The sequence below is a fragment of the Aythya fuligula genome, chromosome 24 (assembly GCF_009819795.1).
Source record: "Aythya fuligula isolate bAytFul2 chromosome 24, bAytFul2.pri, whole genome shotgun sequence".
Lineage (NCBI taxonomy): Eukaryota > Metazoa > Chordata > Aves > Anseriformes > Anatidae > Aythya > Aythya fuligula.
Window position 1 is genome coordinate 2,839,618 of NC_045582.1, and position 12,522 is coordinate 2,852,139.

A 12,522-nucleotide genomic window follows, 5' to 3' on the forward strand; every position below is an offset into this window, starting at 1 on the left:
TCCTGCTGGGGGTGCGGGCAGGGCAGCGTGACCCCCCCGGCAGCGTTCAGGAGGCAAAACACAGCCCAGGAGCTGGAGCCGGTGGCTCTCCGTGGGACGGCAGCGCCTGCTCTGCCCGCGGGAGCAGCACCCAGGGGCACCACGACCCCGAATTCAGCGGTGACACTGGCCACAAGAGCGCGGGCTGCACCGTGAATCCCCCTCCTAAACATTTCTAAGAGGCCTTGGTGACGAATGGGTTTATAAAAGGAGCGTGCCGGGGCCGAGGCAGCTGTGCCGTCGAGCCCCAAAGCGCCAGGGCTGTGCCTGAACAACAAGCAGGCCAGGGATCGTTTTACAGCTGTGTTTGAGCCCCGGCGAGGGGCTGCGATGTGCCACAAGCGAGACCTGCCTCTTTTCCGTGTAAAAGCTTTGCAGACAGACGAACACAAAGCCACACAGGGGCACTCAGCCGCCGGGGCCGCGCAGGCGCTCCCAGCCCCGGCCGAGCACCAGCCTTTTCCCCAATTCCCTCCCCAGGCAGAGCCCTGCCGGAGCCCGGCCTTTACGTAGCGCAACGAGGAGAAGACGCGAGGTCACGGCGAGAAACGGAGAGATTGCAAAACTCACCAGCGAGCGCTTCAGACCGGGGAGCAGCGTCGTGACCATGTCACCGATCGGCTGCGGCATCCCAGGCGGCCGCGCATCGCTCCCGGGCTGCGTGGATGGAGAGCGCGCCCCGGGGCGAGAAGCACGCCCTGCTGCAGGCAGCCGGCGCTCCCGGCCCCTCTGGTGCAGCTAGATGGGTGGATTCTGCTTTATCAGCAACTCGGCTCACCCCTATCGGCCAGGAAGCCGTGTTCACATGTGTGCCTCCCCCTCGACATTTCCCAACGCGGCAGGGAGAAGCAGTTCACGGCAACCGTACCTTTTATCAGCCAGCAGATGTTGCTAGAAACTGTTGCTGCATGTAAAATACGGGGCATGCCCGGCACGGCTTGGATCCCTGCACCGGACACGCGGTGCCAGGGTGAACACCCCCGCCCCCCTTCCTCCCGGGATCAAAACACTTGGGGGTTGCAAAATAGACACCCCCATGAAAGGAAAGGCACGCCACAGAAACATTACAGCTGTCCAGGCTGCTCCTCCTGGAGCATGCTGGAGCCCCGGGGCAGGCTGAGCCCAGCCAGCAGCCGGCACAGCCTCTGGGGCCAGAGCCCAGCCCTGACCCCCAGCACGGCCGGGGGGGGGGAGCCAGGAGGGGCACCGGCACCCCCAGGAGCCCCTCGGGCAAGGGGACGGTGCCCCTGCAATGCAGGCACCCCCACTCCACCTTCCTGCCGTGCCCGGGGACTGCTGCGAGGCCCCTCGAAGGCTTACAGTAATTCCTTGCAGAGCAAAAAGTCATTTCCCAGCTGACGGGGCCACTTTACTGTACGCAGCACGGCACAGTCACCGCTCACCGCCCGGCCGCCCACGCGGGGCAGGAGTACAAGGAGCAGGGATTTTTTCGCGAGCAGGGTATCTGGGTTTTGCTATCACTCGAGAGTTGAGCTGGGAAACCCCACGGCGAGGACCTCACAGCCTGTTTGGAGTCAGCACTTCCCCTGCGGCGCGAGGGGAAGGTCCCTGCAGCGGCTCCGTGTCACTCACGGCGCAGAGCATCCCCCGTGGGGCCACATCCCACCCCGAGGCACCGGCGTCGTGCTGCAGAGGGACAAAACAGGCGCACTGAAGCCGGTGACACAGCTCCCGAGACAGCTGCCAGGGAGCCAGGCACCCCCCGAGGGACCACAGCAGAGGAAAAGCCACAAAACGCAGCGCTGGTGACAGCAGCCCCATCGCTCCCTGCTTCGCTTCCAGTGTGGGGACCCCCAGGGTCAGGCTGTTGACGCCTCTCGGTCTCAGCGGGAGCTCCTCCTCCCACATTGTGCAGCACAGCACAACCAGTCGCCTCCCCAGTGCTGGGGGCAAGCCCCGAGCTGCAGGGATGGTTGCAGAGCCCACGGTGAGGGTCTCCATCCTCGTGGCAAGCACTCGGGAGCCAAAACAAGTCAGGCTGGGATCCTGCCAGCTTTGGGAGCCCCGGAGATTGCTGCGGCTCCCCCATGGGTGCGTGAAGCAGACACCCCTAAAACCTTCACCTCCTGACCCCAGAACAAGGCACCGGGCCCCAAGCACCTTTCCAGCACCTCCAGGTAAGGATTGCTGTGCCAGGCTGCTTCCCCGGTCCCCACGGCACGGGCCAGGCTCTCCAACCACGCCGTGCCAGATGCCCCATGCAGGAGCCAGCACCAGGGCTTGCACAGCTCCATGCTGCAGCCTCTCGAGCTCTGCTGGAGGTGCAGGGCTGGCAGGGGGGCCAGGGGTGTCCTGCTGCACCAGCACGGCCCACAGCGTGCTGCTGGCGAGAAGCACGCATGCTCGCATCCTCTGGGCTTCCCAAGGACGTCGCCAAAGAGCTGATGGCGTGTTGGGGTTTAACCCACCTTCCCCCCAAGCACGGGGGCCGGGCAGCACCATAGCTCTGCTCCAGTCGCCATCCTCCAAAAGCCCCAGGTGCTCCACAGGCTCCCGGGGACTTTCTGAGCCATGTCCTGCCACGGGTGAGCCCTGCTGCCCCGTGCCATGCTTTGGTTGTGCCATGCCGCAGCACGGCCCATCGATGAGAGCCAAGAGCCGCGGGCAAATTGCCGGGGGTCACCTCCCCTCCCCAAGCCACGGGGCTCTCCTGAGCAAGGTGGGGCACGCGGGGCTCCGACCGCAAGCTCTCAGGAGCCAACGGCCTCAGCTCCGCGCTGCCATCGGAGGTGTTACCGCCGTCAGCAGATCAGGCGGAGGTGCCTGAGCTGGGCCGTGCCCCCGGGGGCACGAGCCCTCAGCCAGGGCTGGGTGCTGGCACCCAGGGGGGCCCTGCAGCGTGGCCAGGAGCACCCGGAGAGCCTTGCCTGGCACGGGCCCGCTGGCTGGCCGGACCCATGCGGGGCCCTGACAGCTCCTATATCCTATCTGACAGGTGGCTCTCGCTCCCGAGGGGTTGTAATTAGCCCTGCTGCTAACGCCGGCCGGCAAACGAGTTGGGTGAAAGGCCACCGGGCGCTGCACGCCAGGGCGCTCTCACCGCTCCCATCTTGGACGAGGGATTTATTTTCCATCCCGCTGAGGCTCTGCCCAGCGGCACGACGCCGCGCTCCCGAGCACCAGCGAGCAGGAGGGGGCTGCCCTGCGCCCCCCCCCCCCCCCCACGCCCGGAGGGGCGCCAGGCTCTCCAGGGTACTGCACAAGCAACCTCCCCAAACATTATTTGAGCACTTTTCGAGTTTCCTCCCTTGGGGCAGAGCCACTGACAAGTGGCCCCTTCCCACACCACCGCGTCCTCGGTGGCTCCAGCCCTGTAGACGTCGCCCCCCCCCGGTCCCGTGTGCCCCCTCCTGGTCCCGTTTCCCCCCCCAATTCCGAGTCCCCCCCCAGGTCCGGGATGCGCCGTGACCCCCGCCGGGCTCCGCGCAAAGTCCGCGCCCCCCGCGGGGGCGTGCGCCCAGCCCGGCCCGCACCTGCCGGGCTCCGGGGGGCGCCGGAGGCACCCGGGGGGGACCGGGGAAGGCGGGGGCCAGGCGCTGCCGCCGCCGGGGCTCTCGGTCCCGGTTCGCCGTCGAAAGAAGCGAGGCCAAGGGCCCTGCGCCGGGCCCCGCCGCGAAGTTGCGTTTGGCCGCCGCGAGTTACGAAACAGCCAAAATATTTACCAAAAGGAGGGGGGGAGAGAAAAAAATGTTAAAAAAAAAAAAAAAAAAAAAAAAGCAAAAACCAAAAAACTAAATTTAAAAAAAAAAAAAAAAAAAAGAAACCAAACGGCACCGAAACCCCCCGACGGCGCCTTGGCACGGCCGCAGGTGTCCCCCGCATCGCCCCCGGGGCCCCGGGAGCGCGGCGGCGCTGCACGGCACGGCACGGCCCGGCTCGGCACGGCTCGGCCCGGCCGCCCCCCGCGCCCTGTTTACGGCCGCGGAAAGCGAAAGCGGGCCCGGCTCGGCACGGCACGGCACGGCACGGCTCGGCACGGCCCCGTTCGGGGGCCCCGCGCTCAGCCCCTACCTGCGGCCGCGGCGGCGGCTGCGGCTCCGCTGGCTCCGGCGGCTCCCGGCGCTCGGCTCCGCCGCCGCTCTGCCCCCTCCGGCCGCCGCCGCCGCCGCCGCCGCTGCCTGCGCCGCCCCCCCCCCCGCCGCCGCCCGGCCCGGCCCGGCCCCGCTCGGCCCCGCTCGGCCCGCCCCCGCCGCCCGGCACCGCCCCGCCCGGCACCGCCGCCCCCCCCCCCCCCCCCCCCCCGGTACCGGGCACCGGGCTCCAGAATGGGGATTGGGAACCGGCACCGGACACTGGGTACTGGGAACCAGCACTGGGTATTGGTACTGGTACTAGGTTTGGGCACCGGGCACTGGGTGTTGGTACTGGTACCAGTTTTGGGCACCGGGCACTGGGCACCAGCACCGGGCATCGGTACCGGTACCAGGTTTGGACACCGGGCACTGGGTATTGGCACTGGCACCAGTATCGGTACTGGTACTGGGTTTGGGCACCGGGTGCCAGCATGGGGACTGGGAACCAGGTGTTGGTACCAGTACTGGGCACTGGCCCCAGGCATCAGCACCGGTACCAGGTTTGGGTACTGGGCACTGGGTGTTGGCACTGGGCACCTGCATCTGGGCATCGGTATCAGCAGTACTGGTACCAGGCACTGGGGACAAGCAGCTGTACTGGGCACTGGCACTGGTACCGGGTACTGGCACTGGGCACTGGCACTGGTACCCGGCACTGGCACCAGGCTCCGAGTGTTGGCAGCAGCACTGGGTGCTGGCACCAGCACTGGGCACCAGCACCGACACCGGCACCAGGACCAGCACCAGCACAGCCCCGGGCACTGGGCAATGGCACAGGCACCAAAAGAGCTGCAAGCTTTGGTTCTCGCTACGGGGAGAGAAAAAAACAGCTCCAGGAATTGGCACGGGGTACAAGAGGAGCCCCAAATAGTACTGGGCGTTGGTACTGGGCATGGTGGTGTCCAAAATGGTACCGAGCATGGGCTCGAGCCTGCACCAGCACTGGGATCTGGCAGCGTGCACGGGATCCTTCTACCGGGGGATCTGCTCCAACACCAGCACCTAACGGGGGAGCCCCCAGCAGCACCGGGCACCGGTCTCCAGCATCCCCCTCGCCGCCAAAGAGCCCCTCGGGCTCTTTGCCCCTCCACCAGTGCCAGCCGGCCCCTCCACGCTGCATCCTGCTGGTTTTGGGGCTGTGGCGGAGCTGGGGATGCTGCCTTTAGCCCCAAGAAGGGTTTCTGCCTGGTTTCTTTGTGCTCCGCTGCCTGCAGGCCTGGGCTGCTTCCTGCTCACACGGAGCCTCTCCCCAGCAGGTCTCCTTCGGGGCCGGGGAGGCCGTGGCAGGGTTTGCACGCGAGAAAGGAAATCGCTGCTCAGATGCAGGATGAGTAACTCCAGCACCCCAAATCCCACTGGCTATGCAGACTTCCTTATTTCTGGTAAATCAGCAACGAGCACGTGAGGGCTGCCCCATGCCAGGAGCGTGGGGTTGGTGCTGCTTGGGTGGTAGGGAAAGCTGCGGTTGCGCCAGCCCAAGGAGCTCCGGGGTGACTGAAGCAACCCAAAAGGCAGCACTGGTGGGGACAGCACCGTCCCCAAGTGCCACCACAGCTGCAGGTCCCATCAGAGCACGGCCAGGTTCAGGCAGTGGCTGAGGCTGGAGCTGCTGTAGGACCAGAGGCCGGCCCTGCACGGCAGCACCTGCAGGGTTTCTCAGCACCCACTCTGCCAGGACACGGTGCCCGGCGTCCCCTCCTCGCTGCTGCAGTACTGGGTGATTGCACTGGGCCCACCACGTGAAATGAGCTCGCCCACCCCGCCGGGATGGCCGTGCCCTCTCCTGCTGCAAATCCCCGGGCTGGCACCATGAGGACCACGGGCACGGCCGGAGGGGGTCAGCTTGGCTCCGCACCGCAGCCGGCAGCGGGTCCCCAACCCTGCCACAACCTCTTGCACCAGCGGGACAAGGAGGATGGGAGCAAGGGCAGGGGAAAATGGGGCACCCAGGGCAATGGGACACCCAAAGGCAAGAAGCCACCCAGGGCAATGGGGCACCCAAGGGTGATGGGGCACCCCGGCAGCAGGGCAGGCTGCTGCGCGGCACAGCGGTGGCGGGGCAGGAAGCAATACGTGCCGTGCTCATTTCTGCTTGAGCGCTCTCGCCAGCCTCATGGGATCTCCTGGGCTTTCACTTTCGTTACCGGTTAATCTTCTGCGGCCTGAAAAAAACTCTGGAGGGAACTTCAGCGGGGCGCACAGGGCTGCGCCCGGCCGGCACCGCGCCGGCCACAGCAGGGAAGCCGGGAGAAAACGGCTCTGCTCTCCTTGCTGCGGTGGTGGGAGTGCTGGGGCAGGATCGTTACCAGCCTGCTTAATGAGCCAGCAATTGCAAATCGCTCTGCAATCGTGTAGGAGCATGGCCCCATGTTCTCACCCCTGCGTTTTTATTTTTTGCCTGTTGCTTTTGTGTTTAAGTCTTTCTCTTGCTTTCCGAGGACTGCAGCAGTGGGAGCTGGAACCCAGTGGGATGCTCTGGACTCTCTTGTCCTGCAGCCACAGCTTTGGTGAGCCAAGGAACAGCTTTGCCCTGGCCTCCACAGCCTCCAGGCCCTGTGGCTGGGTTTTGCTGCCCATGCTGACACCCCCAGCCGCAGCCCATCTCCAGTCCCAACTCGCAGCATCCAAAATATCCAAAAAATAAACATCTGCGGAGCGAGCAGGCACCACCCCAACACCTGCTCCATCCAAAACCAGCTGCAAAATGTTGCTTTGCAGCTCATTTTCCCCTGCAATGGTACTCTGGGTACGCTGGGGAAGCACCTCCTGCACCCGGGGCTGACACATCGCTGCTGAGCTGCTGCCAGCCAGCCCTGGCCGCCTTCCCCAGCACTCCCACTGTGATCCAGACATCGTGGGGAGGTGAGCCGGGAGCCCGGTGAGCCACAGATGGACTTTTTTTTCCACTAAGACAAAGGAAAAGAGAAGAAATCAGAAGGCTTGCTCTCCCTGCCCTCTCTGCCTTTACTAGGAAAGCTCCCACTCCACGAGTTGCATCACACGGCCAAACGGCTTTCACAATCCCTGGCCCATGAAACCTCCCAGCGCAGTCAGCCAGGCACTGGCTGCTCTGGCCGAGAAAATCAAGGTCGCCGGCACCACCAGCGAGGGACGGGCCCTGGGGCAGCGGCTCCTGGTGCTCAGGAAGGGCACGAGGCACATGGAAAGGCCGGGAGATGAACACAAACCTTTGTGTGTTCGCTCTCCTCTGACTTCTTCCACCCCTTTTTAGTAGGGAAAAAAAAAAAAAAAGGAAGAAATTAATGATGGGAATGAAAGCGGAGTTCCTCTATCCTGAAAGGGCAGTGGAATCAAATCACATGAAAGCAAATCCCAGGGAAAACTCTGAGCTGGCTGGCGAAAAAGTTCCAGGAGGGAAATTTTCCTTTCTGGAGGGAGGACAGGACCGGGCACACCGCGCATTGCGAGAGGGCGGCCCCAGCCTGGCCCTGCGGCTGCGCTGGGGGAGGCTCTCCAGGATCCATCCCGGCAGGACGGATCCTGCAAACAGCAGGGGAGGCTCCTGGGGCGTGAGGCTAGCCCTCGGCTCCCACCTCTGCCATTTAGGGCTGGAAGTCACTCAGGGAGACCCCACAGACGGGAGAGGTAGCACTGGGGCTGAGCTTCGGCATCCCCAATGGCGCAGCGGCACAGCGGCACCTCGGAGAGGGCTGGAGGGGCCATATCCAGCCCACCCCATGCAGCAAAACACCCGGCTCCTCTCACAACGGCCCTCGGGAAGCCTCAAAAAGCATCTGGAAGGTAAACGGTGTCCAGGCTGAGCTGTGGCCGAGCGCTTTGTCATCTCAGATGAGCTCAACAGGATGCCGGGTGATGCTGCGCATTGAGGGGAGAGAGGGAGCACGGGGCTTCGTAATTGATTTCCTAGAAAATTGCCTCTCCTGCCTCCTCTGTTTGGAGCATGAGCGTGAGGAGCACAAGCGCAGCGGCCTTCTCCTCTAAGTGGCATCTCGAGGGTCTTAATTATTTTTCAGGACTGGAAGCATTTATTTAGGCAGCTGCTGGAGAGGTCCCAAGGGGGCCGGCTGCTGCCCTTCCCTCTCTTCCCCAAAAGCCCTCCCAGCACATCTTGTAAGCGAGGCTCCTCTGCAGCCCTCGGTGCCACTCGTGGGATGTGCACGGCACAGGGCTTCATGTTCTGAAGCACAAAGCCCATCAAACGGGGCAGCTGCAGGCTGAGCCCCTGCTCAGCACCCTGGTGCTCATCAGGAGGATTCGCCCAGAAGCGCGGCCTCGCTTCCGCCTGGGCTCCCACCCGGTCCCAGATAGACAAGTCCAGAAAAATACACTGTGATAATCCAGCCCGGGTAACGAAAAACAGATGAATCCCCAAATTAGTCACAGCTTCATGCTTTCCCACTCCAACATCCTTGGTTTAAAATGCTCGGCGAGGACGCAGCCGCGGGGAGGCTGCGCTGGCACTGTGGGGTCCCGCTGCTGCCGGCACAGCGCCCGGGTGCTGCTGCTCTGGGTGCTGCTGCTTCGGGTGCTGCTGCTTTGGGTGCTGCTGCTTTGGGTGCTGCTGCCCTGGCTGCACCCACCTGCAGGCAGGACCCCGCAGTGGGGCTGAACCCTGCGGTGCCCTGCGAGCCCCAAGCATTTCCCACCCCGTGTGGGTTTCCCGGCACTGGAACCTCTTGGTCCTGTCCCCATGCCCCAGCCCTGAGTCACAGCTGATTCCTCCCAGCCCCCTGCACCAAGCAACAGGACCCGGGGACCCGGTGCCACCGATTGCCAGCAGCCCCCTCCTCGCCGTTTCTCCCCATGCACCCACCCTGCTCACAACAGGCCCCAAAGCTCTCCGCGTGCTGCGCTCGGGGTCTGCCTGACCCCGCTGCGGCGCCGGGGGCCACTCTGGCGGGCGAAGCCTGCGGGCTGCTCTCATTTTTTTCGGGCCTCCTCACGCACACACGCACTTGGGAAGGGGCCATTTCCTGCAGCGCCGACTTAGTCATTCTTTGAGGTTCTTCCCACCCAGCCCGTGCCAGCCGCTCTCAGCAGCGATTTCCCCGCCGCGGAGCACGGGGGAGCCGGGCACCTCCACGGCCCTGGGGAGGGACAGAGAATGGGCTCAGCAGGGCACGGAGGGTGGGGATGAACCCGAATGGGGCAGCGAGGGCACCAGGAGCTGCTGCTGGCTTCACCCTGCTGGCTTGGACTCTTTGCTGCTCCAACCCTGGCTGTGCAGGAGGAAGATGCTGGAGGACAGCATGTCCCAGGCACAGAACAGCTCTCAGGCCTCCAGATTTAACTAAATTGGGCCATAAATCACCCTCTGGGGAGCAGGGGGGGTACACTCAGTGCTGCCAAAGATGGGGTAGCCGCTAGGCGCAGCCTGGTGGCCCAGGGCATGGCCGTCCCCAGGGACCGGAGCCTGACGCCGCGGGGTCGGTGCTGGGAGCCGCCTGGGTTTATTTCTGCTGTGGCCTCTCCAGGAGCCACATCCTGCCGGCCACCACGGCTGGGAGACGTGCAGGAAGATCTGCTTGGAGGCAAAACCCTGCGGGTGGACAGGGGATGGAGGCCATGAGCTGCTGGTGGAGAGCAGGGGATGGAGCTGGGAGCACGGAGCTGCCGTGCGGGGAGGAGAGCGGGGGGCACCGCCTGGTGCAGCACCGCAGGCTGGGCCCTGGGGTGCCTCGGAGGAGCTGCTGCAATGGAATACCTGGAAGGGCATTTGGCCCGAGGGGGAATTTCCACAGGAAACCTCTGCTTTCATCCTCCCAGATACGGCTGAAAGCAACCCTAGCGAACTCTTGGGCTCAGCAGCCAGGAAGCGTTGAAGCCCGGGCAGGAGCTCTTTGTTCCCTCGCATCGTTCATCCAGCTGGGGAAAAAAAAAAACAAACCAAACCAAACCAAACCAAACAACAAACAGCCAGCTTTCTGCTCACAGAAAAACACGGAGAAACAACAGGCAGCGCGGGGGCCGCAACGCCACCAGGAGCCCTCCACCAGCCCCATAAATGCTGCTGCACTCAGGGGTCCCGTTCAGCACCCCCGGCCCAGCCGGCACCAAGGGCAGGAGCATCTGGTCAGGGGTGTCGGGAGCGGGGGCTCAGCGGGAGCGCTCGGCCCCCACCTCGCCCCGGTGCCGCCGTGCATCCCCGCGCTCCCCAGGTTGCCACAGAAACGGCTCCGGCTCGGCCGGCTCCTGCCGTAAACACGCCACCGCCACGGGTCAGCCCAGTTCAGCACCGTCAACCCAGCCCACGGCGAGGCCTCGTGGAGCTGGGAGTGCCCGGTGTGGGGTGCACCCGGTGTGGGGTGCACCCAGTGCGGGATGCACCCGGGCTGAGCACGGTTGCGCTCAGGCCAGGCTGCAGGAACGGGAACCGGGGCCAAGGCGGAAGCAAGAAAAGCAGCAAAAAGCAGGAACCCGAAAGCAAGAGCAGCCCCGAGTCCCCGTCCTCCCCCCTCCCTGGGGACCCAGCGCTGCCCCTGCAGTGGCTGAATCTGGAAGGAGCAGCGCGGGGACAAGCCGAGGTCCCGCTCACCCTCGTGGCGCAGCGGGATGGGGACGAGGGCACAGCCCACGGGACCAGCACCCGCACTGGGGGGGCCACGGTGAGAGCCCAGGGTGGGCGAAGCTCTAGGAGCAGCTCAGGGGTCCCCCATGCTCAGGGAGCAGCTCGCAGCCCCCTCGCCCCACGGACGGGCACGCAGAGGGACGGCCACATGCGGTGGCACTCGGGGACCGCGCTGCGCCCAGCTCTGACCTCCGTCACAGCTGGCAGCGGGCGCCGCCGCCGCCGAGACCTTGCTTGGCTCTGCTCTGCTGCGTATTAAAGTTTGAGCGTGATGCAATGTTTGCCTGTTGCTTTAGGAGGCTGAGGAGGCAGGGATGGCGCTTGGCTCGGGCAGCCGGGGCTCGTGCTCGGCAGCTCAGCACAAAGCCGCCCTTGTGCCTCGAGCTGGCGGCGAGGAGGGAGCTCGGGCGGGCGGCCCCCTGCCCACTCCAGGTTTCCCCTCGATGGGCGACAGAGAAAAAGGATGGAGGAGACGGCAGAGCCTCTCCCCCTTCGCAGGGCAGCAGGTACGGAGCGTTTTGCTCATGCAGAAACCTCGCCGAGCTCGGCAGGGCTGCAGGCTCCGGGACGGGCACAGGCAGCGCAAGCTTCAGCGAGGGGTTTGGGGGGCACAGGAGGATGGGGGGAGCTGGGGCCGAGCACTGAGATGTGCACAGAGCCAGGGGCAAGTGTCCCTGTGTCCCTTGGGCACACGGTGCCCCATGCAAGCAGCCTGCGTGCCAGGGAGGAGCGAGGTGCCCGGAGGAGCTGCTCCTCAGCCCACTGGAGGTGCCCCGGGCTTTGCAATCCGAACCTGAAGCATTTTGGAAACCCCAACGGCACCCCAGGGGTACGGGGACGGGGTCCTCTAGGAGGCCGGCTCCATCGGCCGGAGGAGCAGGAACCCCGCTGGGGCAGCTGCCCCGGGGCCGGGCTGGGCGAGGGGCAGGCTTGTGGTTTTCCTGCCTCATTGGAGCCGCCGGGGTCATTGCAACAGCAGTCAGGGAGCGGAGGCGCACGGCCCAGAGGCCCTGCACGTGCCCTTCTGCTCGCTCCGGGCTCACGCAGGAGCTGGGCACCCCCAGGCAGTGCTGCACAGGGCACGGCAGGGCCGGCTCCGGCACCCCAAAACAGCCCCCAGCCTCCTCCAGCCCAGTACGGGGTGGGCACAGAAACCCTTTGGGGTGCAGGGAGGGGAGGCAGCGTCCCCCTAAAAACAGCCCTGTCGCCCCGATGTCTCCGCCACGCGGTGCTGCCCGCAAGTTTGAGCTTGTAAAAAACAGCCTGGGGATGGCAAAGAGCACCCCAAATCCCAGTCCCCACCCCAGCACGACGGGGACCTCCTGGAGCATGGCAGAGGCTCGGCTCCAGCCGGGACCCTGTGGGAGCTGCCGGCCCCGCTGTGCCCACGGCCGCTTGCTGCAGGGCTGCCCTGGCAGGTGGCCGCCCGTCCCTACGGGGCCACCCCTGTCCCTGTCACGCGAGCGTCTGCAGCCCAAGCAGCTTATCCGCATTTGGAAACCCCTAATCCCTCGATCGACCCAGACGCCGGCCCCGCTCCCTCCCCGCTGCGTGGCCAGGGGCCGGAGGGGAGCAAAGCCGCTCCAGTGACCTCAATTCGGAGCCACAAACAACCCCACACCCTACAGCCCGCCCCAACGCTCCCAGGGGACAGAGCCTATCCCCGACCAAAGCCCCGGGGTGGTTTCGGGGAGCGGGCTGACCCTAAGGTGAAAAGAGCCCCCTCCGAGCTGAGGTTTGCTGGGTGCTCCCCAAAACCCAAGCCCTGGGGGTTGCAGCAAGCCCTGCCAGACCCCAAATCTCACATTTCACGGTGGCTCTGTGCTGCCACGGCCCCGT